General features: G+C 39.0%; 1 protein-coding gene across 1 annotated transcript in view; it reads left to right on the top strand.

Moving 5' to 3' along the window:
* CFAP299 (cilia and flagella associated protein 299) overlaps positions 1-26,920 on the top strand; it is a 225,401-nt gene that overhangs the window by 49,196 nt on the left and 149,285 nt on the right. The window lies entirely within an intron of this gene.

Below are 26,920 nucleotides of genomic sequence, written 5' to 3'. Positions count from 1 at the left end.
TGCACAGAGAGCAACTGCTTCCTGATGGAAGAGTGCTAGGGAGTGTTCTTCATGCAAATAACAGCTGCTTGGTGTATGACCGCAACTGCAACTTGTTTTGGTCTCTTTAGCCAGTTGAGTAAGATGGTATTTCTTAACACATGGCTCTTAATTTTAAGATTCCTGCCCTGGAATTTTCTTCTAAGTTTCTGCTTGGAGAAGTGTTGGTGAAAAGATACATATGTTGATATCCTCAGGGTGTGTCAAGTGCTAAAGTTTCCTTGTGTTTGCTTTTTTCCCCCCCTCTAACTTATAGGCACTGGATCCTAGTTGACTTTCTCTTTTTATATGCCTGGGATTCACAGATCCCTGCAGTCACAGCCTGACTAATGATGTTGCAGTAGTGATCATAATTAGTTCCTTTTGTGATAGGAAGGGATGCAACTCAGCTGATAAAAGCAATGATTGTGTCTGTAGCTAATGTAATACAGAAGCTTCACAGTCTTTCCTCTCATGTCTGGGGTCTGCTTTTATTTTTAGCTTCTCTATGACAGCTTTACTGGGCTTGTCAGCCTTGACCTTTTAGCCCCGTGACTACACATAAGGCATATAGCTGTATGTGATGGTAAGACCGCTGGGAAAAGGGCAAGAGGATGAACAGAAACAGTGGAAAATGCCCCTTGGAGTTTGTTGCTTCTTCAGTTGCTGAGAAATGGGACAGTCTCTGTGAATTTGATACTGTATGAGACAGATTGAAGAAAGTTTAATAAAAGTTCAGTTCAGTCTAAATAGTAGATGACAATATGCTTATGTAAAGTATATTATATATGACTGTTACCACTATGCTTTTGAGCATTGTATCTCAGTGACTAGATTATGGAAGGAATCTATTTTAATCTGGACAAGTTTTTAACAAGGATAACTGACTTTTTAGTGGCTTAATAATGTATGTGATGTTAACTTTTGTAATTTAAATCAATCCTGGCTGGCTTACTGATATATGAACTTTCAGTAAACCACCAACATATTATATTTAGAAGTAATTTATTACCCATGCAAAGTAGGATACTAGATTTGTTATTAAAACGGGGGGTCTTATTTAAAAACCTCTGAATGTAATAAATGGGTTTATTAAGCCTGTACCCTAGCTCTGGTCATCAGTTGGGGACTGGCGAAGAGGTTTGCCCCTTAACAGGCCTCATGATTTAGAGATGAATCTCACCTGCTGCTAAAAGATTAGATAAATTCAGGGATCAGATAAACTTTCCTCTGTTTGCTCTGTTTCAGGAAGTGGGGTGTTTTTCTTTATGGTGAGTTCAAGGCTACTGTGGTCACTACTTCTTTAAGTTTCAGATAAAATTTAGGCTTCTGGGTTTACACTTTAATCTTACAGTAAAATTGGTTTGGAATGTGGTAACTTTACCACAAATATTTGTAGTCAGTGCTGTTTTGTCTTTTTTTGTTCTTGTTTTATTGTTAGAGGTAGGGATTTTCTCATTTTGTTTTTTCTTTTTAATAAATGGGGCACAAATGATTTAGGCTCAGCCTAAGTGAGATTTCCAATGTAGTTTTAGTGATAGGTGTTGTTGAATTTCCCAGAGCTGGTTTGTTTAATTTTGTTTTTGTGTGATACACAGCTGAAAACTTTTTTCCCAGAATTTTTTAAGGAAATCCTTAACAAAACCATTATCTTGCTTATGTTGCTTGGAATGTTTTTGTTAAACTACATTAGTAGCTGAGGACTCAAAGGTGTTAAATATCACAACAGCTTTAAAAACATATTCTAGAGGAGAGTCAGTAAGCTATTCACTAGTAAGGCTGTGACAACTGTGGAAGGCAAATTGATGGAAATGGTAATGAAGAATGGAATTGGAGGGTATGAATAAGTGTGGTGTGCTGGGGAACAACAAGCATGGTGTTTGTGTGGGGAAATCCTGCCACAGGCGTTTGTCAGAGTTATTTGAAGAAAACTGCAACTGTGTAAATTAAGGTGATTCGGTTGATGTAGCGTATCTCCTGTTTATATAGTGTTTTCCAAAAAGTGGGAAGAAAAAGCTATTCCTATGCACTAGCTAGAACTATACATGGATTTTTGTCCTCAGATAGAACTGTTGAGTTCTGTTTATTGAAAGAGGATATTGGGGGGAAGAGGATTTCTGCCTTGTTTGTGCTTTCTTCCGTTGTTTTAATTCCTGCTGAGAATTTAAAAATGTTTTGATACTGGAAACCTAAGAGATTTTAGATCCAGTGCCTATTTAACTGAAAACTGTATTTTTATCTTCTTTTTTAGAAAAGGTTTTTACTTGCATGGTCACTGTTACATTGTGTAAAGAGCAGTGAATAGGGAATGCTTGCAGGGGAATTCAGGTTGTTCAGACAAGGTGAGTGAATGTGCCACAGGAACACTGCTTTTTGGTCAAGTGAGCAAAGTAGAAACTGAATTATGCTCTTCCCCACCAAATCTGTGTGCTGCCATGTGTTCCATTATGGCATTTTCAGCAGTGTGGTTTCATTTTAGGAAAACAGTTAATTAAGTATGCACTTCAATCTAAATACTTTCCTGAGCTGGGTTGCTGATAGTAGTTGAGGATAAAAATCTGGGTAGTTTCTTCATGGTTTTCAGGCTTTCTATTTTATATGTCTCATTACATGAAATTTCAGAATGTGATGCAGAACAAAATTGCTGCAATTTTGCTGTAAATATAGTTTGGCCAGAACTTGGTCTTTACCATATCTAGAAGTTGTCCCAAAGCCATCATGTGTGGCTTGGCACAGTTTAAGACAATTGGCAATCTCTATTCAATGAAGTCAGTTAACGGAGCTGTTGTGTGAGATGAACTGTTTTTCACCTCGAGATGTGGTGCCATTTTTGCAATTTAGGGCGGAGGCCACTAGTGGACCCGTTTACGTTGTACCTGTCTGTGCTGGAGTTGCTGCATATTACAGGTCAGGTTGAAAATTTCCTTGTATTGGTTTCACACTTCCTCATTTAAAACTTCACACTGGGAGTAACCTGAACAGTTGCGTAACTGGAGGGAATGGATAATGCAAACACATTCTTATGGAGCTCTGTTTTCCTCAGCGGGGAGAGGTGGGGAGGGTTTGCTACTGTGCCCTGCTCCTTTACTGATGTGAGGTTTGAGATTATTGTAAAATGCAGCCTAATGTTGCAAGTCAGTGCATGTGCTATGAGGGAAAGTAACCAGCAGGAGAAGCAAGAAGATAATTCAAACCTGATATTGCTCATCTGCACATATCTAGTGCCTTTAGTCATTGAGGCCAATCCAAAAATTCCCATTTGCTAGTCCGTAGGAGGAAAACAGTTTCTCAGTAATGGTGACAAATTGTCAGGTCAGGCATTCAGTGGCTATATTAATATCAAGTGCCTCTTCTTTGCTTATTCAATTATAAGACAGAGCTTCTGAAAACCATAGCAACAGTTAGGAGAGGGAGTCCTCTCTCTGACCAAATACATGGGTCTGCATAATCTAGGCATGTTTCAAACTCTTTCCACTCAAGATACATAAGGGCTGTGTGCATGTGCATTTCATAGCAGTGATCTCTCTCTCTCCCCCTTTTTCGGTGCAGCTTTTTAATATTTGCGCATTTGTCAATTTGTCTTAAATGGCAGCGTTTAAAGGGTTTAGGCCTGAAATTCTCATTCAGAAGCTTACTGTAGGACATCTCATACTTTTGTAAGTGCAATACATCTCAAACTAATAATTATCTGAATACCGAATACTGTACAAAGCAATTATTCTAACAGCATTTCCCCCTCCCTGGAACCCCCTTTGCTTTTGTTTGTTTTAAATAAGCAAAACCCCAACCAAGAGGAGCTTTTGTCTTTTTCACTACCTGCTCTTTTGAAAACAACTGTATCTCTTCAAATCAGATATGCTCAAAAATTAATCTTGAGAGAGAAAACATATACAGCTATCAATGTTTATGAAACATGCTGCTGAAAAGAAGGCACACATTAGAAAATGTTATGCCTAACTAAATATTCTAAGAAGTAAATATCTGGATGTATAAAATTATTAGGAGTGATTGGAAATATTGTTATTTTTTTTTTGTTTATTTAGATTTGTGAAATTTGATTTATGGATCTAATGATGCTGTATAGTTTGAGAGATCTTACTCTATAATGCTTTTTTAATTGTGCAAGGTATAACCCACATGATTTAAAAAAAAGGGGAGGGGGAATTACATGCACAAAAAGCCTTGTACTGAAACACGAAACTGTTAACACTATTTTTTTTGAACCAGTCCTTTCTGCAGTGTAAGCACTTACAGGACTGAGTGTGAAAGCTAGAGATGGGCTACAGAAACATAAACTCGAATATTCTAACTCCTTGACATTCGGCATCAAGGCAGTATTAAAATCCAAATTTACACTTAGCTCATGATTTCTTAGGCAAATTAGCAAAACTTTGGAAGGTTCTGGAATTTGTGGGGGGTTTCATTCTAGTTCTGATTTAAAGCCATCTTCTGTCATAAAATAAACAAACTGTACATGCTAGAACTGGCAGATTTTTTTTTCATTTCCTTCAAAATATTTAGAGTGCTCTGTAGCTGATTTGCTGATATTAACATCTGCAACAGTACTTCTCTAAGGAATGTAATTAATATTATTCCACATAGAATTAAATGTCCCTCCAATTATTTATGACCTGATGAACTGTTTTCTGAACCAATACTCACACTCAAGGGTCAAGGTTCACAACGTGAATTATGTTAGCAACTCCAATTGCAATGCATACTCTTTGTAGTCATGCACTTGTAGCTGCATAGCACGTTTTATAAATAAAATGCTTGCAAATCTCTGTAGCCTTAACTCTCATGTAACTAAATGCATTTATGGATATGACTTTGCGATATCAGTTGTGGTATTGCTTGTTTAAAAAAAATATTTCACCATCAAATAAATCTTTTCTCTCTTCTCTCTATATTTTCCAGATTTTTCAATGTCTTCATATTTACTTCTCACTTTAAACTCAAACTTACTTTAAAATGCACAGAAAAAAAGCAGCACATTACAAAAACACTTAAGCACTTGTGAAAAGCAAATAAGAGGCTTATTTCAATAGCTCTTCAAAGGAAAATCTTAACTGAATTACTTGGAAGCTTCAAAAATCGTTAATCTTTTTCTCATAATTAATGACATAATGAAAGTAAAATAATTGAATTGATTTTTGAAGTAATTTTCAAAAGTAGTTTAGGAAGTACAAACTGCACTCACTTATATCAGCAAGATGTAAGAAATTACTCTTTTGTCTTCAAATTACATTTTTTATTTAGGTGGTTTTTATGGATAGTGTCAACTTAAAAGGGAATGAGAGTTTCTAAGATACATTGAGACCTAGTGTGAAACTTTCTAGCTCAAACCACCTGTGAAATAAGAAGCTTGTGTCTATATTTTCACTTTATTTTTCTTAGAGAAAAAAATAATCTAATGCTGTTCTCATCTCTGGAAGTTGCAGGGCAGACATTGTTTCCTGCTTCAGGTGTAACAGTGTATAGGACTGTCAGTTTTCAGGTATTTGATAAAGTAATGGGCAGGATTCCAACCTGTTTTCAACAGGTAATCCAGTAATTATTTATTTGTCAATAATCAAGCTCCAATGCACACATCAGTAACCTGCTTTGAAGGTCTAATTAAACAGACTGTTATGAGTATCTGGCATATATAACTTATTTTTTAGCTAACTCTTAAAGACAAACATATGAAGGCATAAATTAGTTGTTCAACCTCTCCTCTCACACACCCAGGTAAAGCTGCAGTTCCTTACCCTGAGTCTTATTTCCAGCTACTGTTTTTTGGGCTAAGACATTTAAAACTCTCTTTTTAAAAATCCCTGCGTAGTGCCCACGTACCACGAGGACATGTTGGTGTACAACTCGCGCTGCAGAACTCCCATGAGCGCAGGAGTTGCATTGTGCTAGGAGAACTTCTCTTGTCCTTCGCAGCAATCAGCAAGGCTGTAGAAGTAAAACTGTCTCCTTGGTTCCTCCTTTAGTTCTGTCACAGTGGAAACCTGTCTTTCCTTTTCAATCAACCCTTTGAGAAGCTCATAGAAATTACATGAACTAACAGACAGTGGCTATGTTTGGATTTGTATGGCTCCCAGAGCATGCATTTCCCTAATTTCATCATAAAATTGTGCAGTTCCCAATATCAGGTTAGGTTTCGAATGAAGGAGTAACCTAAGAGTAAAACAAAGCAGAACAGTGCCTGTCTGGGCAACGCTTATTTGTTTGTTTTCTGCTTAAACATTTTAACCTCATTATGGTTCTTGTAAATGGGTCCAGGAAGGCTGAAGAACTGTAAACAGGAACCATATGCTACAAAAGCTTAACTTATAACTTTTATTTTCCTTTTTAAAAATGCTGCAGGTTTTCTAAATTAGAGAGCACTTCTCACTACTATTTAGCAATTCAGAACTATGGTCATAGTAAGATGGATGAGGTATGAGGTATTGTATTAGGGCAAAATTTACTTCTTGGCAAAATTTCAGTTCCTTAGATTAGCCAATTGCCAGTGAACTTGTTTGGGGATATGTATGGAAGCCGAGTACTGTGCTACCTTTCATCAAATGTAATAAAACTACTATTTTATACTTGCAAGCATGCATGTAGCAGCATGTAAACTCCTAATAATAGAATTTTAGTTTAATGTCTTCTTTTTTTATTGTTATATATTTAAGATGTTGGGCCAGACCCACAACTGTTGTCATCTGTGTAGCTCTACTGAAGTTAATGAAGCTTTATTGAGATGCATGACATCTCTATGGATGTGTGTGTGAGAGCTGGAAATGTGGTTCACTTTTTTCTTCTCCCCCCCCCTCCCATGACTGCAGCTCACATTCTTCCTTGTGTGTGTGCTTAGGACTAAAAGCATTTTAATAATTGTAAGTTGCAACATGAGTGTTTTCTGTTAATGAAATAATTATTGTATCTTGAGTTAAATAAACTCAAGTGCTAAAGGTTAAGGAGTCGATCATCCCAGGATAAAGAGATTAACATATTTAAGAGAACACTGGTAGTTTATTTAAAAGATTATGCTCATGCTCTTGATTTTCCTCTGTTACCTACTAAAAAATCATCTTCAGTATGTGTGGACATGTTTTCAAAAACTGTTCATCTGTATTTCCTCAAACATAGCCATAGCAATGTTTACCTTGTCTTCATACTTTGTCAGTTCAGCTAATATATATTTATTTTCTTAGCTTTAAATCCATATTTCCATGGAGTAAAAAAAAAAAAAAAAAAAAAAATCAGTCTTTCTTCACCCTGAAAACTTGAATTCAAAAAAGAATTCCGTGGCTTTTGTATCTCAAGAAAGATAACTTCCATAGGCTCTCATTTGGGTAAGATGCCCACTCATTCATTAGCTTTGACAAGTCAGCTGGTTGTACAAAACTTTAGTGCAATGATTCTGACTTGGTCTAACTTCAGTATGCTTTTCAGGTAATGAGATTTTTATCTCTTGGGAACATAGGGGAATTAACTGAAAGAAGTGATTTGATAGCTCAGCAGAAGAGAAAAAAAGGCTTATTTTACTGTAAGCAAAGCATCCTCTGGCAATCAGAAGAAAACTTTTTCTGCAATAGCTAAGTAACTATAACTGGGCAAAAACTTTCTCAAATACATGCACAGAAATATTTTCTTCAGTCAAATTGTGCCAAAAGCTTTTTCTTTTGTACCTTGGAATTCAGATCTAAACAAAGAGATTAACAAAAAAACCTCAAGCTGCTCTGAATTCCCTTGTAATGATAGGTATCCTGCCTAGAAATCCGCTCTCGAGCCTTGCAGTGTATGGCATTTGCTTTGGCAGCAGTCTCAAAGCTTTCAGAAATTTCTGGAACATTTTGGGCAGCAGCTGTGAGCCTCGAGTAGCAGTGGTAATTATATCAAGTTGTAGCTCGCAATTTTCAATTCCTTCTCAGTCCACTCTTCTAGCAGAAAAGGTCTCAACTGTTTCTTCTCTCTTTTTTCCTTTCCTTTTTTTTATTCTTTAGCTGTTAATTGATGCACTGCTTGAAAAAATTCTCTTGTTGCTCATAGCCCTAAAATGTGAATATTTTGTGGAATCACTTGGAGTCAGGATTCAGCCCACTATCTGAAATAACACCATACTAGCAAAATAGATTATTTAAGTCCATGTGCTGAGGGTATCTGTGCTTTTCCAACTTGGCAGATTGCAAATAGATACAACGTTTTCTCACAAAAGTCTCAGGCACGTATCCCACCCTTCATAGTGGTCCTGAGCATTTCTAGACAAGCTCCAGATGCTTCTACTTGCTACTACCTGACTGCCATAACTTATCTATGTCAGTGTGTCCACTGGCCTTAGAAGAAGTTTGGGTAGGTCAGAATTCATCAAATAAACTGTTGTCCTTCAAAGTATCCAAACAGGGAGCCAAGGCTGTTGGGCAGCTTTGTGACTCTCCAAGCAGCCTTGGCATTTTGAGATGATGCTAGCTCATTAGATGGGTTACATACAGTGTGTTTTGGGGACCTGGGACCTCTTGGCAAGGGGAATGGATCCTTCTCCTTTGGTCTAGCTCTGCTGCATTTTGGCAGCCCAAACTTGTGTTAGCATCCTTGTGCTATTATATTTGGCCCGGTCTCTGGTTATCTCTGTGCTAATCAATCAAACAGTGCCTAAGCCTGCATGCTGGCAGAGAAATTTGGTCATCCTATAGTGAAAATATGAGACTGGTCCTTGGTACTGGTACTTTGGTCCTTGGCCTATCAGTTGCAGTTCTGGAGTTAAGTTGATCCAGTTGACTACGGATACCACCTTTTGATCTTCCCCCTCCTGCCCCTGGTGAGAACTCTGGACAAGGTCCTGGGGGCTGTTTCCTGCTGGTGCCTCAGCATGCTGCTATCCAGCTCTTCATGTTGCATTTTTGGCTCGCTGCTCTGAGCAGCTTGCTTCATAGCTTGTTGCAGTGCTCAAGCCTATTTCAACTCTGTGTCTTCTTGGGTCTCAGCTTTTGTATTTAAGCCTCTTGGTGACTAGGCCATTGCACTTTCCATCTGCTGTAGGGGCTTGGAATGAAAACGTGACTTCTTTTTGAATCTGAAAGCTTGTCTTTTCCAAGAGGGGAAAAAAAAACCCCACATGCTGGGAGGAAGGGGGAGAAGATAAGAGTGGCTCCAGCCCTTTTGTATATTGTCAACTGTCTCTTATTTTCCTTATATGGATGAGACTACTGATATCAGGAAGCAGACTCACTGAACACTTCTCCATTGTAGGTGGAAGAGGCAGTCCCTAGAGCTGTATTTTATTGCTAAGCCGTTAGCAAATATGTTAGTTACTGATCCAAATAATAAAAGATGAGATTTTTTTTCTGTCACTTTGGTGGAGAACCAGTTTCCAAATAGCAAATTATTTCCATGTGGTACAAAGGAGATTTGATGTCTTCTGACCATTTGCAGTATGTAACACAGATTTCTTGCAGTGTTGATGGATTAGAGAAAGAAGACAGCAGAAGCACAAGGTTTCAGTGCTCAAGTCCAGAGATAACTTAGTAATTTGCACAAACCCCATCCTAAATGCCCATTTTGTGAAATAATGTGGATTGACATGCCTGGTGCTGGTTGGAAAAAATTAGCAGCTGTATCTTTTTGGCTATGCTAGCTAGTTTGAGTGGAACTTGGCCTTGAGAAGCTGTGGAGATGGATGTGTTGAATGCAATTTTGTGAACAGGCTTGGCAACCTGAATTCTTCTAAAAATGACCAAAAACTTTTTAGAGCTTGGGCCATGGGTTTTGATTTTTGCATGGTGGATGCTCAGCACTTGTTGAAAATCAGGGTTGCTTGAAAAGAAACAACTTGAGTTAACAACCTGTAGTCACTTCAAGAAATACATGCTGCTGTGTTGTCTGTTGTAGCTTTAAATCCAAGCATGTTGCCAAAAGATAACTGGATTTGTTGTTTTTAAGTGTAATGTTATTTAGGTTTTTGAAGTCAGCTTATGTAACGTTACCAGTAACATTTGTTCACAGCTCACAAGCCTGCTGTGTAACTGGCTAGTTATATGAACATATCTTCTTCTGCATAGTGCTTTCTGTTTTCTCAAGTGCTATCAGAAATGTCTCTGTGCTGGTCCAGAGGGACTTCCTGTAGTTGGGTCTTTCAGTCATAGGTGAGTTGCATGGGGCTGAAACAAAGGCTAGATTATCCAAAGCGAAATAATGTGCTTTGCTTCAGGCATGTAGGCTGCTGATGGCCGGTGTCTTAAAGTGAGATTTCTCCTTTCGCTTTTGTCTTATTTCCTATTAGTAGGTCAGAAATGAAGGCTGCTAAAAGTGCTGCCTCCTTCCTGTAGCCTCTGAGAGTGTTTATTTTTAACCTTTGTTTAAGGAATAGCTTGGAGGTTTGGAGACAATGTGCAAAATAGGCTTATTAATTGTGACAGTTTCTGTGGTCATTTTTCTTGGAGGCAGTAAGTCTCTGAAAGTATCACAAAATCCAATTTAGAGCTGCATGAAAAGGTTACTGAGATATGTCATAATAAAAATAATAGTACAATGTAATACTGGAAAAAAATGGCATCTGCTAATGGTTATGAAGCAACGTAGTAAAAATAGCAAAAGTATTATCAATTAGATAAGAACCTGTAGTCTCATTGCAAATCCTACTGGATTTAAATAAATGGAACTTTAGCCCAAGTGAGGCATAGTTGTATCAGTTATCGTTTTAGAAAATTACATGCATGGAGTATCTTGCTTTTAGATTTTTATTTCAGTCTCTTTTTAATTGTATACTTGCTAAGACTTTATGAATAATTGACTATGTCAGTGTAATCCAATAAAAGTATGCTATAGCGCCTTCTGTCCCCAGAATGTTTGTGGTTTGCTTGTGTTTACTTACCTCACTTTCTCCATGTCCATATAAAGGTGGTATCACTGTTACTGTTTATTTTTGATTCTGTAAATTCTATTTGCTAGAGGGGGGGATACCTGCAGTGAGGTACTAAGTATGAATATTTTTATAGAACTTCTTTTTGTTTAATTAACATCAGTATCAGCATTTCAAAATGAAACTCTATCTTTGTTTTACTCAAGGGTAAATTCTAACCCAGCTGCTAACTCCACTCCAAAATGGACACCCCCCCCTTTATCTCTGTCAAGATGATTTTACTCCCAAGAAAAACACAGGCCAATTCATATAAACACATAATATTTGAAAATCCTGAGCAAAACATGATGTAAGTCTGTAACATAGGGGAAATTAATTTGATTGATTATTATTTCCACTTTTGTCCATTATCCTGGGGATGTGGTTTGGGGAGGGGAAGAGCATGTATGTGTACATACATCAAGCGCTGCAGAACACAGTTTCAAACTATGAATTCCTGTGCAAGGTCCAAGCATGTGAAGTTCACCATAGGGGCAGTATCCTCCTCCACCAGAGGGTTAGCGAGTGCTGCCAGTGCTCATGGGGAAGGGGCCACGCTGCTGCAGACAAGGTGCCCGCTGACCTGCCTTTCCAGAGTGCTTTGCTGTGTCTCTGTGCTAATGCAGAGGGGTGCCTCAGAACTCGGGAGTTGGATAAGGACCAGGCATGCTTGAGGCATGGGTGGCTTCCCTACATTTTCTTTTAGGGTTCTAGATAAACATCCCAGTTGTCCTTTCTAAGTGCTTATGGTTTCAATGGTTATAACAGAGCTCTATCAGAGTTTGCAGACAGCTGAAAACAAATTCTGTCAAGGTTTGTTACTGCTTCAGGCATCTCAGTTTGAGATCTTACAGCAGCCATGAAGGGACAGGGTGGTGGCTTTGGGGTCAGGTTGGAGGCAAGCTCTTGGGGGCACTCAGAGGGGTGAGTTATAGCTAGGGGAGATCCCCAAACTGCATTAATTTTAGTCAGACACATGCAGAAGATGTTTGGTTTTCTCCATTACTGGTGTAAGAGTGCTAATAAAAATGTAAGCATAACACTACCTTAAAAGCATTTTTTTCCACAAGACTGTCACTTGAAAACTTGGTGTTGCAATAGCAGAGAGAGCCTTCAGTCAGCTGGTTCCAGCATTGCCCTTGTTCATTCATTGTGATCCATACAAGAAATAGAGAATGCTTTCTAAAGGAAGAGCGTTTCTATCTACTTAAGGTTGAGTGAGGCGCTATGAGAAATGCAGGAATCGGTGAGTAATCTGTGTTACACAGAAGGAATGTTAGGCGCAGCGCAGATATTGCTGGTCCTGTCTGGCCTCAAATCTATGACACTTGCAGTGCAGGTGACTGCATTGCTTAAAGTCAGGAGTCAAAGTCTGAATGATTTCATCCTTGTCTGTTTTCTCCTCTCCTGAGCAGTTCCCGTGGGATTTTTTTATAGCCTTCGGAAGGTCTGTCTTTTTCATAATCTAGTAAGTCCTTTAAAAATTATTTTGTTCTACACTACTCATAATGAAATTTGTTTATCTGTCAAGAAACACACCTGTGCCTTTCTCTACTCAGCTTCAAGTCAGCCCATTGGGTATTTTTCAGATGAACAACTAGATGAATGCTTGCAAACAAACACACAGTTCTTTAGGGAACAGTTACTTTCTTACCTCAGCATCACTGTGGTCTGGGCTTGACTTGGTACTTAGGCACTTGCATTTATCCCACTGCTAACATGAGTTCCATTAGTGATAATTTCTTTGCATGTTAAAAATCTGTGGTTAAATACCACTGTATGTTCTGTACCTTGCTGTCACTTGGTGTTAGTCACACTCCCATCCTCATGCTTGGGCTGTGATCCTATGGATATGTTAGGACAAGAGAGGCTTTGCTATTGTCTGGTAACCTCATTTTGGCTTACCATGGTGGATTCCAAGAAATTTCCTGTCATTTCCTGCTGATTGTGTGGCCTGTAGAACACAGGAATTACCAGTGGTATATGCAATTTGCAGCATAGAGAGTATGCCAAGGTTATACGACAGCGGAGACCAGCTCATTAGTTGGAGCCACCCAGGCTTTGCTGGCCATGCCCAGGCTGTGACCCACTGCCTGCTGTGGAGCAGCCGGGCACCCCACCATGGGGGTTGTGGGGTGCTGAGGGCAGGTGGCTGGCTGGAGGCTGTGAGCACATGTGGGCAGCTGTGGCCGGGCCAGCATCTTGATCATCACTACCATAGCCACACACTGCAGCCCTGGCACCAGCCACTAGCCTGCCTGCAGCGGAGGTCACAGAGCCTTGATGTCCCAGAGGAGAGGGCAACGGGCATGTTGTTGCAGCTAATGTGCAACCGTTTTTTGAAAAGTATTGCAAGGAAGCTGTGATTGCAAACCCCTCAGCATGGTGATATCCTTCAGCTTTACCTGTTTTGCCAGTATTGGCAATTGTTTCCGTAAGAAAGGCCAAAGAGTGAGACAGCAAAGGTGTTTGGGTATTACCTATGAAGTATGGAACAGAGGTCACCAGGAAATTTTGTGTAGCACCTGTCTACAAAGGATTTGGCTTAAGCCAGCTCCATTAGTTCCTCATGTTGAGAGTTAAAATAGCTCTAAAAGTATTCCTGTCGGAAGTGAGGAGGAAAAGGAGGGAATCAAGATCTGTTATTGTTACCAATTAGAATTTTTCATTTCGTTTTTCCTGCTGTAAACAGGATGATGTAATATTCCCTCCCAATTCCCACACCTAAAATATATAGTAATTGCAGTTTCGTCGAGTATTTTTTTGTCAGAAACATTGAAAAATTCTGTTCTATTATATGAAAAAGAACAGAAGACTAGAGAAAGGAAGGGCTTCCAGCCCTCTGGAGAATAAACTTCATAACAACTTTGCTGGTTACATTTAATACCAAATTTATAAATCCCTAGGTGCTGGTGAGGTAGTTTCTGTGCATCAAGGACCTTAGCTGGACTTCAACCAGTGACTTTCCTGAATCTAGGAGCTGTTTGCTTTTCTTGGCAAATTGGAAGTAAGGAGGAGGGGGGAACTGTCTTTAAAAGGTCAGGTTTTTTGTTTTTTTCAGTACACAGCCATGTTTCACTACTGTGTTTATTTTTTTTATCCCACGTTAGTTTTTTTTTTTTCTTAATAGTACCAATAACAAAATATCAATTCACCAGTAAATCAGTACAATGGTATGTATATTAGTTAGCATCGACAGCTTAAATTTTCTCCACTGAAATGGTTATGAAAGTAGGTCATCTTGATAACAAGCATCAGTATGCTCCTGAGAAATAAACTTGTTCAGAGCAATGGAAGTTGAAATCTGCAAGTAAATAAGATCCTGTGAAATGTTCACACTGGTTGATAATCAGCCTCATCTTGCTTAGGAGATGCTTGCCGGTGTTAATGAAAGTTTACTTGAGTTTGGGCTAAAGCCCATTTTTTGCTCCCTCTGGAGATCTCTTCATCTGCTTCTCCATCACTAGACTTCAAGAAATCTCCTAATCATCAGATTCACAGCCAAACAGTTGCACATAGGTGAAAGTTGAGGCAGCGTATTAGTAATTTAGAGGTAAGAATTCCTCCAGAAACAAAATGTTTATTTAATAAAGCTCAGAGGAAAACCAGCAGCTAAAGGAATGTCAGCTAGTAGAAAAAGGAATACATGTCCATCTAAACTCTGCCCTGGTACCAGCGCTCAGGAAATCACTCTACAGCTCTGTAGCCAAGCAGAACTGCCTAACCTCTTGAGTGCCTGGAAAAGCTGAGATGCTGCGTGTTGGTGGTCATGCTTCTGGTTTTTTTTTTTGCTAGGAAGTTTTCAGGTGGATCCAGGCAACCAGACTGTCCCCTCTCCTGTCCCCAGAAACCCCAATCCTGAGAGTAGCCTAGAGAAACAGCTGATGGGGTATGCGTTTGCTGGGCATATACCACTCGGACCCAATAGAAGTGCCTGCCAGTTGCATCTACCATTTAGGCTCTTTCCTTGTGGGCTGTGAGCCTCTTGTAAGATCTGAGCCTGCGATTTTCCTTGGTTGCTAGGGTATTGCTGCACTCCCCATGACTTTCTGTCCATACTCACTAGCCTTCCAGCAGCATAGCCACTTTTTTTTTTTTTTTAAATTTCTCTGATACTGTCTCAATTTCTCCTTGATATATATTATATGTTACAGCTCTGGTGTGCCTGATGTTTTGTTTATTTTCCTGCTTGTTCAATTCCAGTCTTCAGTGAACTGTTTTATACTCCCTTATTTATGGTTAAAGTGTTGTTTGATAACACATTATATTATCTCAGGGGTTTCTGACTTCTGTCTTTCCCAAAAGCCTTTCTATTGGTGTCTTGACACAGATAATCTGTAAGGTGTTTCTTGCAAAGTTTTTGTTTTCACCAAATTGGAGGGTCAGGTTCCTTTAGAACTCCAGCTCTATTTTTTTTTTTTTGCTTTTATTTAAGATGGTAACTTTTAAGGTTAATCTGTAGACATACAGCTGTTAATCACTGCTTCAGAAACTAAACTTTCAAATATGTGTAACTCACTGTTTCCTCCAGTCTGGGAAGTTATTACTGCAGACTTTCAGCTCTATACAGAATAACTTGTATGCACAGGGTAAAATCACTGTTTATCACAAACTTGTTGAAAAGACAGGTTCTGATGCAGTGGAAGCTGCTTCTTTTAATATATATTAGTATATCACTACAGCTAAGACCGAGCCTTGTGACAACTTTTACAGTGAAGCAGATCTCCCAAAATGCAAGAAGAAAGTTCCTCTTGGTGCTATGAACCATACTAGAAAATGTGTAAAGCCTTGATACTGCAAACCATACTGTACATTAGTTTAATGTCTGAGTTGGACTTGTTTGTTGTGTTTGACAGTAGGCCTGCTGAGTTCAGACCTTGCTTATTCCTTTCTCACACAAAGTATCTGGGTGCATAGTAGCAGCTGTAATAAATGCTATGTTTTCAGTAATATTCAGTGTTTTTCTTCTCAGCTGTAAAACCAAGTCCAACCACTGTGTTGTCTTGAATTCTTTGTAACCATTGTTTGAGCTTGAAAAGCCCTTCACCTGCCCTACTGTAACCTGAGTTGAGCAATCCCGCAGGCCTGTCTACCACATAATAGGGCTTTAGGACTTAATAGGAATATTGAATACAGGGGCAAACACAGGTGCATAACTTCTGGCTTCCTTCTCATTTGCATAATAGCAGCCAAGTAATTGAAGTGGAGAATGGTCAGGCAGCCAAGCACAAAATAGATAAGAGCACCTCATTTAAGTGTGCTGCCTTAAATCTTTTTGCTTTGGAAGTGTTTTTTTTTCCCCTCAGAAAAATTGGACATTGAAAATGGAGCACTTGTGAGGTGAAGCGAGCAGGTGTGTGCTGGCTCTCCCTGTTCCACTTGAACCTGCATTTGCCAAGTATTTGTGTCCATCAGCCATTGCTCCAGCCTTATTCCCAGCAGTAGACTCTGTTTTTGTCAGTTATTTTGAGGAAATTGGGAGCAGCCTCTGGCTGTTGCTCATGTTTCTCAGTCCCTTCTCCCTCCTGCATTCTCCTCCCCAGTGTGACATCTCTTTATCTAAAGCAGCTATTTTTTGGTAAGAAAGTGAAGGAAGAAGGGGAGCAACAAGGAGTCTTCAGCTTGTATTATATTAAACCTCTGGCTGGGTCTGATGGGAACCAATTCAACCTGCAAGGCCATTAACATTTATTTAAAAGTGGCAAATATGGAGGACCATATTTTAGTCTACAGGAGATAGGTACTGATACTTTTGTTCTCAGTTACTAGAGTAGGCATGGAGAATGGGTCCGGTGAAAGAGCGTAAATCAGTGAGAGTTGTGCCTAATGTCTGGATAATTGTAATGTGATGGTAGTCAGCAGCAAAAGTTGGACAGGCTGTGGGGCCAGGTGTGGAGTGGAAGCAGTTTCTTTAAAGATTATTTCTCTGTTGTTGCTTCTTCCAAAAGCAGATTTTTCATTTAGTTGTTATAGCAAATTCTGTGTTGTACTGGAAACAGAGATTATCTGACTTTTGCCTGTGCTGTTGCACCTGTTAGTAAAATGTTAATATATTCTCATGAAATCCATTTTAAAAGCCATCTTTTCTTGGCAAATGGCTAGCAAATCTTGGCTGCTATGACCCTGATCCATCTGTGCACTTAAGTAACCATTTTGTCAATGCCTGGAAGTGTCCTGGGAGCTCCCCTTCTCCATGGAAGGCATTGCTGTCAAACAAGGAAAGCAGTATGCATGAGCCAGGAGGCAAGGGATTCAGTGACTGTCACTTTGATGCTGTGTGGCTCCTGCTAAGTGGCAGTAACTCTTTATAGTTCACTTTCCCCAGTTAGAAATGAAGGATTGGACTGTGATACAAAGAGTAAAAAGGATTAAGAGGTGGATGTTGTTCCTCAGAGTTGGAAGTAATCATTTTGTCTAAGAACTGCAACTTTGGGGCACAGTTTTCCTAGTTTAAGATAGTTAAATCATTTGGCTTCTTAGGAGAAAGGTTGTAAATGCATTGGGGTATCTTGTTAAATCTCCTTTCTTGGCCTATCCAGTGAATGGACTCTTGATAAGTATCTTTATTGTTGTTTATGAGTTTCTCCATCACTAAAAACATCCCAATTCCAAGTTCTGCCATTTTCCAGAAATGTAGTTCCATACAATAAAATGCTTAACAATTACAGCTGCTTTATTTTCTTTATACTTTATAAAGTTATTTTGTGACCAGAAAAGGTAAATATTGTAATATATGTCTTACACAGCTGGTCAGTTGTTTCTGCTGTACATTTGTACATCTGGTACTGTAATTGCTTAGTTCTGCATCTCAATTCCTTTTCTTGTGAAAAAAAAAAAAATTTTGTGAGATTAGGAATCTCACAACCACCTCCAGACATGTTTTTGTTAAACAGGAAATCTTTAATTCTGCATGTGACTCCAAAACTACAGGCATAAATTTGGTAGGTGATTCCCTTAGCCCCATGTCTTTAGAAGGTGCTTCCAGGGGTCACTGATGGCTTGGAGAGGTCATTCTGCCATTTAGGCAATTAATTGTTAGCCAGGACACTCCCAACAGTGCCATGACTTTGGTACTTTTGTTGGCTTCTGAAAAATTCTCATGGCATAGGGGGAATCATTGAGTGTTGGGCATCTCTGAGCTAGGTGTTATACTGTTCTGTTCCCAGTCTTCCCTGTAGCACAGGAAAGGGAACTTCACATGCAGCAATGCTGGGAGCACTGGAAACATCTCAGTAGAACGGTGTACAAATGGCACGTCAGTGTGCCCCAACTGTCCCCAGCTCCTGAGAAGCCCTTGGGCATCTCCTGTCATGGCTGGAGCCATTGCCCAGCTAATCTGTGCACCCTCTGGGCTCACTTGGTGCTTGGAGGGTCCTTCAGATGGAAAAGGTAGTGAAAACTTATATGGGTATACAAGTACTAGTTTGCTACAGATGGGGCTCGAAGCTTAGGTGTGAGATTTTTTGCTGAGAAATCATCAGCTGCTTTTATCTTTATAGTGTAAATTAGAAATTTATATCCTATGAAGGTCTTTACTTGGTCTGGAGGCTTATCTATGTATTGCAGAATCCTTGCTGTCATGATCTTGACTCTATTAAAAAAACCCACAAACACAAACCCCAAATCAGGCATATCTTAAGCAAAACCATTTTTCTGGTGTTTTGTACGTGTGATGTAATAGTGTATGTGGACAATCTCCCTCACTTTTATCTTACTCATTAAACACAAAATCAGAAAGAAACATTTTTCTTATGGGGAATGTAATTATTTCTGTGCATTTTTGAAGAAGCTGAGTCTCTTCCTTGTAACTTTAATAAGCAGAGGACTTGGAGCCTTAAGCACTACTTTTTCCTGTAGTAGCAGCTGTAGCATCTGTACAGTACAAGGATAGGGTGTAACAGCTGTACAGTAGCATCTGCAGTCTGAGTCTGCTTTTGATGTAGGTGTTGTTGAAAAGTTCTGCAGCCCTGCAATGCTGTGTAAATTTTGGGTTTCTTTGGAAAAAAGAGATTCTTTGTCTTACCTACAAGTATAATTTTCCTGCTTGACAGGATGTTTGACATCTGTAAGATGCTGAGCAAATTCCCATTTTGCTCCTTAGAAAATGTTACCCTGTTCCTGTGTTACTTGTAAATTCTATATTTTCAGGTCAGTTTCTCAGTAGTAAGTAAAAGTAACAATTAGAGGAGAGCAAGATTACTTTTGTTGTGTCTCTGACATAGTTCCTGAAGGTCTTGTCATTTTCACAAAGACTTTTAGAGGTATTTTTTTTCTCCCATTTTTACATCTGGGTGTTGTATCTTATTCTGTCTTGTGAGCCTAACCGTTTGATGTGAGTTTTGGAGGAGGTATTGGTCACGGAGATAACTGAGCCTGTAAGGGGGGGGGAAATAGTTTCATTCCTCAACACACTCATGATTGAGGTGTGATATTAAGAAGTTTTCTAGATGCTAGTTTTTCTTCTTGCTGCTGAAAACAGGAGGGGCTGTGTTTCTTTCCTAGCTTTTTGATGTCTTTGTGCAATACAAACTGACAATAATATGGGCTCGATTGCTCACCACATGATACCTGAATAAGTGATCATATTTCTCCAGATGGCTCTTTCGCGTGGCCTTGCAGTTGCTGAAATATGAATCAAGGCCTCACGGCTGCTCTGATCTGCATGAGGAGATGGGCTTGGCCTGCTGCTGGTCCAGCTTTGAATGAGCAAAAAGGTATCCCACAGCCCAACTGAAATACATCTCCATGTCATGAGCTGTGGCCCCTGCATTCAGTATGCCTACCAAAGTCAGCTGAGCTTTTGTCTCGAGTTAAATACTGCAAGTCCAATTCTTTCATGCAAAATGCACAGCGTACAGGACATACAGTTATCTTTTCTTATAGATGGTGAGCTATGACAGTGGCACTAGGAAAAATCTCTGAATTTTTTCCCTTCCCTGTTTTAAACAGGCAGCACGTATGTATTCTAGGGCCTTAACCAGAGCTGATAAAGGAAATGTTTGGGTTTTTTTTTTTTTTTTAGAAGAAAAAAGTTTGTGAATGTTGGATAAGTAACAGGACCATGTAACTTGCAGCTTGGACCATTTGAAATATTGGTGCCAGTGTTTTGTCAGGTGTGGGCTCCTCAACACAGGCCATATCTGCAATAGCTCTGAAAAGTGTTCCAGAGAAGTACATAAGCAACTCAAATATTTAAAAAAAAAAAAAAAAGAAAAATAATTTATTCCGTGGAGTTTCAAATATCATATAGTAAGTATAGTTGTTACAGTTCCTTGTTCACTTTATTAAACAATGAAATGTATGGTATTAAGGTCCTTAGAAAGGTATTTCCTGTATGTTCAATTATGTAACCAGCAATCAAAAATTTTATAGCAGATTTTACAAATGTTTATATGCTTCAAAATGTTCAAATAGCTGAAAGTTTAATCTTCCCTTTCTACATAATTCCTAATATAATTCCTTGATGTCAGGAATGGTTCTTTTTTAATGCAGAAACACATGCAATAAAAATATTTTTAAAATTAAGTTGCACAAGTAACAAAATATACTATATAACTAAATAACAGAACAAGTACATACTGTGCACTTGAATGTTAATATGCCCTAAACTGTTCATATCAAGATCTTGGGGTTAGGAAGCTCAGTGAGAGCTTTTATGGGAGTACATTTAGGCTGCAGAGACCTCCAAAACTGTAAAAAAGGACTTTGTGAAATGGGGTACTGTTACACTGAACCCAGTTCTGCCCAAGTATACACTCCCTTTTCTTGAGGTCAGCATTAAGCTTCTTGCTTCCTGGGCCCTTACAGCCAGAGCTTGCTCACGCTGTAATTGAGAAGTTTTGACACTGTTTTAGAGATGTGACACTTTTACAGTATACAAGGTCATGAACAGAGATATAACAGATTTTAAGTTCATTTGTATTTTACTCTTAGCCATGCCTTCCTCCTTAGGTCCTCTGTGATGCTACACACCTTATGTAATAAAATTGCAAACTGACAGACAGAGGCTCTTTATACAGTTGCTGTTGCTTAGTGCCTTTTGAAGCCATTATTTTAGGTTCAAAGAAAGTTAAATAATTGTCTTCTTGCATTGTTGCCTTTGTAAAATATAAGAAAGATCACGTGATGGTTTTGTCTTTTGGTGTTGCTTATAGCAGCTCCAGGGAAGTGCAAGTTAACACAATATGTCAGATTGGATAGTAGGATCATAAGGATTTGTTTTACAAAGCTGAACCAAAAGAAGTGTTTTTTTCAAAATACTAGACCTACCCTTTAAGCAGCCCCTTACAATGTTTGTTTAGAAATAAAGTGCTTTCCCTTTATCTCTTGGTAGAGACATCTTTGTGTGTGGTAGTTCAAATCCATCTTGTGGTTTGAGTTGTTGGTTTGGGTGCCTGTTTTTCCCTTATCACTTGAATACAGTGGAAGCACTGCTAGAGAGTAGAGGACTGGACCCTGAGGGTCAGACTTGGACAGCTCATTGTACATCGGTGATGATTTTTTTTTTGGCTTTTTTTCCTGTTTCATTTTTCCTTTTTAAAATGGAGGTAAACTTGTAGATGTATTCAGGTAATCATGGTTTAAAGGATTATGGTCCTCACTATCTGGTGTCATTGCAGTTTGAAGACACTCTGTGTATTGTTTCATTAAAAGTAAGAAAAGATGGCACCATGCAGTAAAAATCAGCCTTACATATGGTCTTGGCAATGCTGATATACTGCCTTCATTATTCCTTTATCTTACCCTGGCTGCATGTGGTAGGTCATCCGAAGACAGCTTTCTTGCCTTGCTAATCTTTACTAGGATTTTGATGGATGCTGGCTACCCTTGCTTGAGGTTGTGTGTTTTTTTTTTTTTTTTTAACATCGCATCCTGTTTGAGGTGAGTTAGCTGAAAGGGGCAAGTACGCTTGCAGTGTTAGGTCTGTAGGGAAGGGAGGAAGGCCTGAGGATGTGAACAAATAGGTCTTGAGCCAGTCTGATACTCCCACAAGGCAGCCTGCAGAACCACACTGACGTTTGATGAAAGTAATATTTTACTGTGGAGGCAGTGTGTTTTCTCATCCTTGCAGAGAAGACTTGCTAATGAAAAGTGTGTTGACCAAGCTTCCAGTTCACATGACTGAACATAAACGAGCAAGTATTTGTCCACATCACTACAGCATCTGAATGCCTCCCAATGCCTTTTTAAGTGCTGTGCCTCTTGCAGAGTCACAGGCAGCCTTACTGTGTTTGGAGTAGTAGAGTCAGCTCAGCTTTTCAGACTGGAAACTAAGGTGCAAGAAAACTGAGCAAATTGCCAAGCTTGCGGTGCATGTTTGTGACAGAGTGATTTGATGAACTTGGATCCTTCCAGTCCCAGCCTTACACCCTGGTCTCTAAGGTATAATCTTGTACCGTGGTCTCTCCCTTCCTTTTAAAGCGTGCATACCTTGCGTAGAGAAAACAAATACACATCTGATGTCTTAGAACAGTGCTCAAGTAATAGTCCTGCCTCAGGACACAATGCTGTAAGTGCACTGCACTGGGAGGTTGAAACTTCAAATGTTTTCAAATAAAAATTACGTGTCTCAAGATGAGGGAGAAACCTTGGGACTGAGTTCTTATGCCTGTCTCCCCACTAATCCTGGGGCAGGTGTTTGCAAAACACAGCTGCTTTGCAGAAGTTAGATGAGAATGTGCATTCCAGTCTGGCTTTTTGCTCAACTGGAACATGGAGCGTACTTTTGAAAGAATAACAGTGTCACTGTTAGATGTTCTTCCCATTATCTCACTTTGATAAAAAGCATTCTTCAGGTCAACAGGGCTCTCTAAAAGTTACATTGTTCTGTTTCCAACTGTGACTCCAGTGCTCCTGGGAAAAGCCCATATGGTAGAAGATGTAGGAAAATAAAGTAAACGAAGCCCTAGGGAGCCATAACAAAATGGAAAATAAAGCACTGTAGCCTGTCAAAATAAGAATCAAGGAGCCTTAACTGAAGTTGAAAACGAGCTTTCCTTCTTTCTACTTCACTAACACCTATCAGTGAAGACTAAAAAAGCATGCTGCAAGCAAAAGGTGTCTGAACTGGGAATGTGAGAAGGGTGTGTGGGATGGTGGAAGATACTAGGAGCTCTTGGAAGGAGGAGAGCAGCTTAGAAGGAACAAGATAGTGTGGAAATGTACAGTTTTGTAAGTGAAACTTTGAGCATCATAAAGTAAGAATTGTATTTATGGAGTTAAAACCAGCAAACAACAGTTAATATTGTTAACATCACTAGGAGTTTCTGTACTGGGACAAGTTCCTTTAGAAAAGTATCCCTTCTATTTTTTGCTAAACTGTAATACTTCTTTTCAGTATTGCTTCTGTTGAAGGATGCTGTAGTGAGGGGTGTTACTCATTGTTAACGCTTTCTCTTCTGTAGTGTAGTGTAGGAAAAAATATCACTCAGAAATGTACAGTGATGATTAAAAGTGACTACAGTTAGCATCAGAGTGCCTCGTAAAGAGATAATGCTGCCTTGTAAATTGGGTTTTCACTGTAAAGCATCCATCAGAAAGTATGCTGAGGCATGAACTGAATGCTAGGAGTAATTCTGGGCAGTGCATGAATGTTATGGTTGCATGTGTGATGCTGGAGATGCATAAATTTATGCTAATAATGAAATATTCAGTGCTCTGCCTTTCAAGGACTGTTGTAACCTGCAAGCATGTTTTCTATACTAGCATATAATTTGTAATCCTCTAGCTTTGTGCAAGACCTAATACAGATTTTTAGGAAGTAATTTTTTTAAAAAATTAATTTAAACAGCAATTTTTAGGTCATGGCAAGTTACGTAACCCTTGTTAGACAGCAGTAGTGTTCAGTGGGTGCTAGAGAATTCCTTGCTGTTCCTCCCTGGTCAAAGAACTCCCTCATCTCACCTGGCAGGAAGCTGAAACAAACATTTACATGGCCTTCATGAATTCCTAACTAGTCACACCCCAAAATTTCAGCCTGTTTATGTCGGGTGGAACTTCTGCAGAGTGGAATGCCTTGATCTTTTCTTCTCAGTCTTCTGCTGCGATGGTGAACTAGAGTGTGGAGAATGTATGTGCTGCTGTGGCAGGGAGAGAAAAATCTCATTTCTTTCTCAAAGACTGGCTAGTAACAAATGCTCATACAATGTTCCTGTAAATGCTCCATCTTCCTAATGAATATGTGGCCTTATTCAGATGAGAACCATGTATAACTGGAACTTTTAAAAAACAGTTCGGTGCACACTTATGTCTGCAGAAGCTTGAAATTCTTTATGTACAGTTTAAGTCAGGTCAATTAGTAATTGATTATGTTTGATACTGAAATGAGCCTGGTTTAAGCCAATCTTAAGAATATTAGTGTGACCTTTTGTACGATTTTAACTACATTAGTTGAAAATCTCCCTTAAGGTAAACGGGTGCACTTTTCCTGTGTGGGCAAGGCCTGAGAGGAAAGATGGATTTCTGAGCTGGGATAGTGAGGTGGAGAATGCACATCCCAAGGGGCAAAGAAGTGAAAAAGACCAGGAGTCAAATAACATACACGTTCATGCAGGAAATAAAGGAGTAAATCCTTTCCAGTTAAAAAAAGTGGAAGGTCTACCAAGTAGCTCTTTGTCCCTGCCTCAGGAAATACTTGCTTAGATGCTGGGGTATGCTTCCAGATCCTGGAGTTTTAGAATTCAGGCTTTAAGTGTTAAGCTCCTTGTTCTTTCTGTGACACTCTTGTTTTCTAAGTTTACAAAGGTTTACCTCAGAATAGCTTGAGCCTATTTCCGTTTCCTTTGTGATTCAAATTTAACAGAGATACCTTCTGTGTGTTATTCTTTATCCAGTAATAGCATATATTTAAAACAGGGGATTTCAAAGATGTTAAGAGTCTGACACAGAGGACACATCTCTTTTTCTTTGTTTTTTTCTGCTCTCGCTGGTCCCATGAACTTTTTTTAATACTTTTAGGCCATTAGGGACATTGCTGTGAGGGTAAAATGATGTTGCTGTATTTCTAAAAATGTTTCTCTAAAAGAAGAAATGTTTCATACATTTCTCAGATATGACTCAATAATAATTTTGTGTGATTGTTTTTTAGGGGTCTTCTGTCCCACCCCCCTCTTTATTACAAAAAAGCAGCCAGTTAATGCTAAGCTCTGCTCCAAGTGATCTTGCTTTTGTGTCACTTCAACAGTGATGTGTTGCATTCCTAATGTTTTATTCAGCCGTAATGTTGTTGTTGATGGCTTTTCGTGCAGGCCATAGGAGAATGAATTTATTTTAGTCAAATCCCAACTTTTTTTTTTTTATTTTGTAGATGTTTAAGCATCTTCCTACAGAGCAAGGGGGCCTTTGTTACTGAGAATGGTGTATAGATAATACATACATATCAGATGATGTCTTTTCTTATTTTGCATCTTTCAGAAGTTAGACTTGCTGAAGTAGACCCCAAGTAGTCAACACATCAAGTAAGACACAATAATCCCATTTGGAATTATCTTGAGGATTGTAAAAAGCTGCTGCCTTACACCTGTGATGTACCTGTGATATTTTAGCTTTGTGTTTTAACACTGTGTGACCCTTTTGTTCTAGACAGGGCCACCCAGTGATACTTCATATTTTTCAGAAACAGTGCAGCTTCATTTCAGACATGGCTTAGCATGTTCTAATGCAGAAGTAATGAAATTTACTAAAAAAGAAGTTTTATACATCTTAGCATTCTGCAAGTGGGTCAGTGATTATTTTGCTGGTGATTGAAGGATGGGAGGAAGACAAGTGTTTTTAAGGAAAGGTGAAGTCTCTTACTGGAACATGAGATTTAAGTGGATAAAAACACATCATCTTTCAGACACCCACACCCTTCATCTGGTTCAAAATAGGAGCCACAAACTTCAAGTGAGGTTGGATAGAATAGTTGTTAAACATGGATTTTCTGTTGATTTAGTATTAACCTCTGTCAGAGAAAGGAAGACTTTCAGAATCTAGAATTCTTAACTGGACAGGAAAAGGAAAATTTGATACTCCATTTCTTATCTTTTACATCTAAATAATTGAGGTGTTTTAATCCATATGTTAGTCTTTCATTTTTTTATTTTTACAGTGCACCAGATGCACTTCTGAAACAGCATCAAACTAATGTACTTCTGGATAACAGCTGGTAAAGTGGCCAGAGATTGACCTGATAGGTCTACAGCAGAGTTTTGAAGCTCAGATGCAGGCTTTTCACTCAGTTTCAGGACATTGCCATGCATGTTTATATTTAAAAACTTACCCAAAGGATTTTTTCAGGTTTTGTGGCACTCTTTTATTTGAGACTTGATACATTATACACTTGATAGAAAGATTTTTATTGATACTGTATTCTGTCTACTTAGATTGACAAATGCTACTGCTTTTTATTGAAATAATCCCACTGAGATGGGGGGGGACATAATAATCCTTCCCCTTTTGCGTAGATCTGTGCTCCACTCAGAGGCACCCGTTTGCCTTGGGTTGCCCGAGAGAGCTCTTTCCAGTCACCATTTGTTACTTTAGACATTAAAAGATGAAAAGTTCCCTGTGAAGCCACTTCAGTGCAGGATTTAGGAAGTCTCTGATTCCTTTTTGTGCTTGCAATGTACACTGGAGTGAGTGCAATGACCCCTGCAGATGGAGAAGGGCTTTAGATTAGGCTAAGAGGCTTGTAGAAACCGTTTTGAAGAATCACGTTTTTGTTGAAGGGTTTGTCCCATATTCAGTGCTTTTGTCCATCTGATGTGTGTTTTCTGTTTTTAATGACTGTTTGAGTTCCAGCGCACTATATTCAAAGGCTAAGAAGTAATTTTTTGTGTATGGTATCCTTTCTTGTGGGTTTTTTTTTTGTTTGTTTTTTTTTTTTTTGCAAGTTTTTGTGGAGCAAAATTGGTTCTTCTTTTCATGCTTTGTACTTAAGGATAGAGAAGCTACATTGACCCTACCACACCAAGCAGTCTGTGTAGTAGTTCATTTGATTAGTTGTTGGCTGAAGAATAAGGTATTAAATCTGTGTAAGTTTATATTGGTACA

Source organism: Strix aluco, chromosome 4 (genome assembly GCF_031877795.1).
Source record: "Strix aluco isolate bStrAlu1 chromosome 4, bStrAlu1.hap1, whole genome shotgun sequence".
In the NCBI taxonomy this organism is placed as follows: domain Eukaryota; kingdom Metazoa; phylum Chordata; class Aves; order Strigiformes; family Strigidae; genus Strix; species Strix aluco.
Note: the sequence above shows the minus strand (reverse complement) of the source record. Positions and strands in the feature narration are given on the sequence as shown.